Source organism: Culex pipiens, chromosome 3, assembly GCF_016801865.2.
Source record: "Culex pipiens pallens isolate TS chromosome 3, TS_CPP_V2, whole genome shotgun sequence".
NCBI lineage: Eukaryota > Metazoa > Arthropoda > Insecta > Diptera > Culicidae > Culex > Culex pipiens.
The window spans coordinates 31,587,374-31,593,529 of NC_068939.1; the positions used below are offsets into that span (position 1 = coordinate 31,587,374).

Sequence of the window (6,156 nt, forward strand, 5' to 3'; positions counted from 1 at the left end):
TCTTAAAAACAACCTTTTTATCAAAATTTTGCAAAAGAGCGAAAGAGCCCTTCAAAAGAGCGGCTCTTTTTAGTGAGCGAACGAAAATGAGCGGCTCCTAAAAAAGAGCGGTTTTGCCCAGTTCTATCTTAATTATAAATATTTGCTTAAGGATTTTCGTAAATTATTCCTCCAATTTTAATAAAATTTAAATAAACATTTGATGAAAATTTTGACAAAATTTACTCTTTTTAACCACATTTAAACCTGTTACGAAACGTGTTAAAATAGGCATAAACTTAACCTTAATTTCCAGGAATTGTAAAATCACTTAACGTGAAGACTTCCATAATTGCCATGATGGCAATCATTGATTAACCCCCCAAGTAACATTTTTAAACCAACTAGCCACCACCAAGTTTTATTAAGGGTTTATCGTAGCATCTTGATTGCCTAATAGTTTTATTTGGGCATTCACCGCAACCAACAAGCAAGAGCTAATTAATAGGTTCTAACAGGGTTTTATGCCTCGGACATAAAACCGGGTGGAAATAAAAGGCGACTGGCTTTCAATAAGGTTTTATGAAAGTTTTAACAGAGGCTTGAAAACCAGATGGCAATGCCATGCCAAACGGTTTTATCGCATGCTTTGTTAAAACCTAGGGTGTTGTAGCTGTCAAGTGCCATCAGGCATGTAAAAAGCTCACTTAAAACCATAAGCTCCTTAAAGAGCATTTATCACGGCCAAATAGCAGTGCATAAATATGGCGCTAGACGTGTGCTCTGATTGAATATGATTGACCGCCATCTTGATTGAAAAAATAGAAAACTAAAAAATTTGATTTAAATTTGATGAAAACACACAATTATGCTGAATTTGTGGTATGATTTATATAGCAATAGATGTTTAAAAATATTTTGAACATTTTTTTCAAAGAATTGCAATAAAATATTTTTAACATTAAACACTATGATTACAAAATATTGATTTTTGATGAAGCGAGTTGAATTTTTTGGCTCTATCTCCCCTACATTTATCAATAAAATTTCAACCGCAGCTGAATTTGAGCAATCAATTGTGAGAAATAAGCTTTCAAATTATTTGGATTACCTCTAATATCTATTATTTATTGTCGCCATTTTTGACAACCATCTCCATAATTTCATTTGGCAAGACGAAGACTTATTTTTGCCAAAATAAAACCTATTTGGCATAAGACGTTTAAAGACGTATGAAATGTCATTTTTCCATAACTCCTGACTAGGTTTTAACAAAGGTTTTATCAAGGCTTTGAGGATGTTGTTAGGATTCAGTTGTAAAGCCTTGAACTCCTATGTAGGTTTTATAAATAGGCCGTAACAACCTTTTGCGGAGGTCCTTTTGGGTTTTAAGTGGGGTTTATCAAGGTTCTGGGGAGTTTGTTACGACTAAGGGGTTTTAATGTTGGTTTTGGCTGATAGGTTTTATAGCGGTTGTGACAGCTTTGATAAAGCCTAAAATGTTACTTGGGCCTCTACAACCCAACCCCGCCTTTAGACGGGCTTCGATTTAAAAAAAATCGCCAAAAATCAATTTTGCAACCAATTTTTGATCTTAAAAAAGCATTGGAAAGAAGAACTCTTGAAGTTTTAAAAAATTTATGGGTTGGAAGTTTCATTTGTTTTATGTGACTTTGCCAATGTTTTCAAAAATGTCATTTTTTCAGGTGTCTACTTTGGCTGTGTTTTTTAACTAACATTTCCTATATTTTAAGAAAAAAGAAGTATGCAGTAATTTTTCTAGTGTCCAAGACTATGCCTCCACGCATTTATTTACAATTTAAATAATAATGGCGCCACTTTATAGCAGAAAATGTGAAAATCAAGCAAAAAATGGAAAAAGTGGCTATAAAAAACATGACAAAATTAGAAAGGCAAAATGTAATGATAGGAGGGTGTACAATAGGCCAAATATTACCAAAAACAAACATAAAATAAACAATATAAATGCAAATTAAAATACTAAAAATGAAACAAGAAAAACATAAAACAAGAGAAGGAAAGTTTTTCGTAGAACAAAAGTTGCTCAAAATGACCTCCTGAACACGGGAAAAAAAAACTTATCGAAAAAAAAATTTGGGCAGTAGAGGGTTAATGATGATTTCCATAACTTTGCAAGGATAATCGTTACCAAAAGGAATCAGCCTGTGTAAGGCACTTTTCTAAACAACTTGTAGAAGGAATTTTATAAAAAAATTGATAGGGACGCAAAATTTATAACGTTCAAAGATATAAATTTTGCGTCCCTATCAATATTTTGACAAAATTCCTTCTACAAGTTGTTTAGAATAGTGCCCTACACATGCTGATTCCTTTTGGTAACGATTATCCTTGCAAAGTTATGGAAATCGTCATTAATCAATGATTGCCAACTAGGACGTCAGTGATTGTAGCACAACATTATATAAATTTTGAAACACATTTGATTTAGATTAAAAGTTCTTTCAGTGGCTTCAAGAAGGCAACAACATTTTGGTGCAGAAATTCGTAAAATTGAATTCAATACAGAGCATTTTAGAGTGATGATCAATTTTCTTTGAAAATGATCAACGGTGAAGTTAAAGATGCGTCAAAGGGCCATTTTACATGATCATCCAAAATGGGTCCGCGGGCCACAAAAAATGACCTCGCGGGCCACGTTTGGCCCGCGGGCCTTACTTTGGTCATCATAAAAGCTTCAAAAGCAGAAGGATTATTTAAATTGACAGTTTAAAGATGAAATTGGCAAGGGTCATGCAGGTCGTTTATGTTAAATGAAGCTTAAAATTGGCCTTTTTTGCCACATTTAAAAACGAAGAAAAAGTCCAAAAATTCCAAACTAAGGCATGACTGTCTGAACTCATCGCTGTCCATCGTGACGATAATCGATGCTGATTTATTGAAATTTTCCCGTCGTCCTGTTTTTTTGTAGGTCACCAACAGCAGCAGCCGCAACATCACTTGGTGTGGCCGAAGCCCTCAATTACGATGACCTTTGCCGGTATTTTTCGTGCATTTATCTTTTTCGTTTTGCGAAATTTTTGGTTTTGTTTTTCCCTCGATGATCTCCTTCGCGGCGTTGTATTTTAATTTTTTGGTGAATAATTATGTGAACTCCACTTTTTTTGTCCGCCTTTGTCGTCACCGCTTTTGGACTTGGTAATTTTGCGAACATTAAGCACCTTGCCCATTACCAGTGCATTGTTTTACTCTCTTTTTGGGAGGGCCCCTCCCCGAGGGGGTCGGCCATAATTGAGTCATGATGGTTTCGCTCCCCACCGGAGTGGGCAGATGAAACTGACCTGCATCAATGCTACTACTGTAACGGCCCTAGTACAATTTCGTCACGCTGTCAAAATGCCACCGATTTGGGCTTCTGCGACCACGCTGAAATAAGGAGACGTTACGTAATCGGTGGTTCCCGCCCTCCGGAGCAACGCAAAAATTGGAAAATTTCGCGACCATGAACGAGAGATACAGTTACTGGCGTAAAAGAGCAGGGGTCTTCAACTGGATTTTTTTTCTTCAAATTTGTGTACAAAGTTAACGAATTTCGTTCTAAAAGTATCTATGTATTATTTCAAAACTTCAGCGCGTTTTTTGGAAGCACACGTGTAAAAAAAGCGCATCTTCTCTTCGGGAGTCCCTGTGTGTGGCAGGCATTTTTCAATAAAAGTTTTCATTTCCGTCACGTTGTGCTCCTCGCGCAAAAAATCCAACATATTTTGCACGATAATATTTCCGTTGCTATCCACAAAGTTTACCCGCTTGTACACGCAAATGAGCACCTTGAAAAAAATCGAACTGTTTGGAATTGAATCCAGGTGTTCGGCATGCTCCTCAAAGTGCAGGCTAGATGAAACGTTTAATTCGGCATCACATTTTTCAAAATCGGTGTGAAGCTTCGTCAGTTGTGGTTTCGTTAAAAATGCCTACAATATATAATTATTTTTAATAAACACACGCAGAAAAATGTTTTGTAGAATCAGCCTGTACGAGGTTTGAATCAACAAAATTTTTGTTGAATATAATCAACGCCGATTTTGCGTTGAAACATACCTTGATTTTCTCAATTCCACAAAAGTCTTTGGTTGTTTTGAAAAAAATGCTTAGACGTTTAGCGTTGATTCAACAAAAATCATGATTTTCAAATCGACAAAACGTTTTGTTGATTCAAATATGCCTTATTTTTCTGCGTGCAACAAAAAATCAGAAACAGTTGCTTACCTGGGAGTAAATTATTGTAGCGAATAAAAACCCAAAGATTATTTTGAATTTCAACATTATCTTATTGTGTGAGAAACCTCCTAGAAGAACGACGAGCAGTATCTAACTGGAAATGTTCGAGAGTAAAATGCTCCGTATAAAAGGTTTGAAAGATAATTTATCATCAACTCACATCAAAGCTAACATATTGTTTAGTAACAAATGAACGTTGGGTACAGTTATTAATAATCATTCTCTCTGCAGTTTGAGTTAAAATCAACTTGAAGCAAAAATGTGAGAAAAAAAGTTTATTTCTTACAAATGCAAATTTTTATTGAAAAACTTTTATAATCGCTCTTACTTTGTCTAAACGTTTATTTTTGTAGTTTCTATCAAAAAGGGCACTTTTGGACTTTTCACAAGTTTTTAATTATGGGACCACATATCGGAACAATACGAAACACTTTAGAGGAAAGAATATTTACGTAGATTCTTTGATATTTTGTAGATTCATGACTAGAGCTTAAATGTGTGAAGACTTTTGTGATAATTTTTGCTTGAAAATTTCACCTCTTCTAATGTCTACTAATTTAAATGCTCGAAAATATGAAATCTGTTGTCAAACTAATGTCAACAATTCAACCCTACTGTTTAACTATTTTTCGAGCACGTGGTTTCGAGCTTTTGACAGCTGACAGATGGGTGAATTCCGATTCGCTAGTTGGAATACAGTTCCATTAGAATTAGCGAATCCTCGCTGTATAACGTTTATGCATGCCTTAAAAAAACGTCTGTTTTGTTCATTAAGTGATTCATGAATGGTCCCTAAACACTGCATATGGGTTTTCCCGCAAAAACGTGAAAGATTTCGTTCTCAAAGACACACTTTTAAAAAAAAATACGATTTTGGCAACACTTCTGTTTTGGCAACATAAAAATAACTTCATATTGCTAAAAACCGGCTAAAACAGCAGACCCAATTCGCCCCATTTGTTTCAACTCACCTCAGATGGTACTGGTGGAAAAATAGATCATGCCAAGCAAAAAAAAAGGGTCAAAGACGAATGTAAATAATCAGTCTTCGTCTTCAGCAGATTGCATTGTTTTTGCTTAGTTTTCCAAATCTATAAAGTTACCACACATCATCTGTAGTTTTTTTTGACTTGGCAAAATTTGCTACACGGAGAGACCGGCCAGGGCAAATCCAAGAAAATCTTGATTAATTTAACTAAAAGTATGGGTAAATTTTTTACACAGCTTTTTTCAACAATCGATTGTTGATTTTGTTAACCCGAAATTGCTGATCACCAGTAACTAAAAAAATAATTAAAATTGCCATTTTTGTTGGTTGAATGGCCGAAAAAAAATTCTAGCAGTCGACTGCTAGAAAATGTTGTTAAAGATACTAAAAATCTGTTTAATTTAACATGAATTCCTGAAAAATAGAAACCGAGCATAATTTTCACCAAGTTTAAAGCTTTTATTTTTATTATTTTGTATATAATTAAGAGTTGTATTCACTTATCATCATTGTGTAATCATCCGATAAGTCATCAATTCATCTACAACGGTCTCAGATTTAGTTATTTTTCTGTTGGATAGCTAAATTTTATTCAAATGTTTATTCATTGATAATCAGGCCATTGCAAGTTTTATGTCAAGTTTTTGTCTCCCCCTCCCCTTCAAAATTTCTTCAAAAAATCGGGGGCAAAAATATACATATATTGAAATTTGCATAGAAAAAAAAAAACATGTAAAATCGATTGCAAGCTATTCAGAATAGAATGTATAACACTAATTTATGCATTTTCATAGCATAGCATAGCATTGGTATCTACCCGTAGTTGCTACTCTGTTATTGACCAGGACCTCCAAGAATTGCTCCGTGGACCACAGATGAAGAGTAGGAACCAATCATCACCACTTCGCAACTTTCAAATGTCCCTATCATGC

General features: G+C 34.7%; 1 long non-coding RNA gene across 1 annotated transcript; it reads right to left on the reverse strand.

Annotated features, from left to right (window-relative positions):
• Positions 1 to 3,548: 3,548 nt before the first annotated feature.
• Positions 3,549 to 4,345, reverse strand: LOC120422330 (uncharacterized). The gene is made up of 2 exons (XR_005606109.1): positions 4,225 to 4,345; positions 3,549 to 3,929 (listed from the first exon to the last, which is right to left on the reverse strand). It is a non-coding gene; the product is annotated as an uncharacterized LOC120422330 (long non-coding RNA).
• Between the last annotated feature and the right edge of the window lie 1,811 nt (positions 4,346 to 6,156).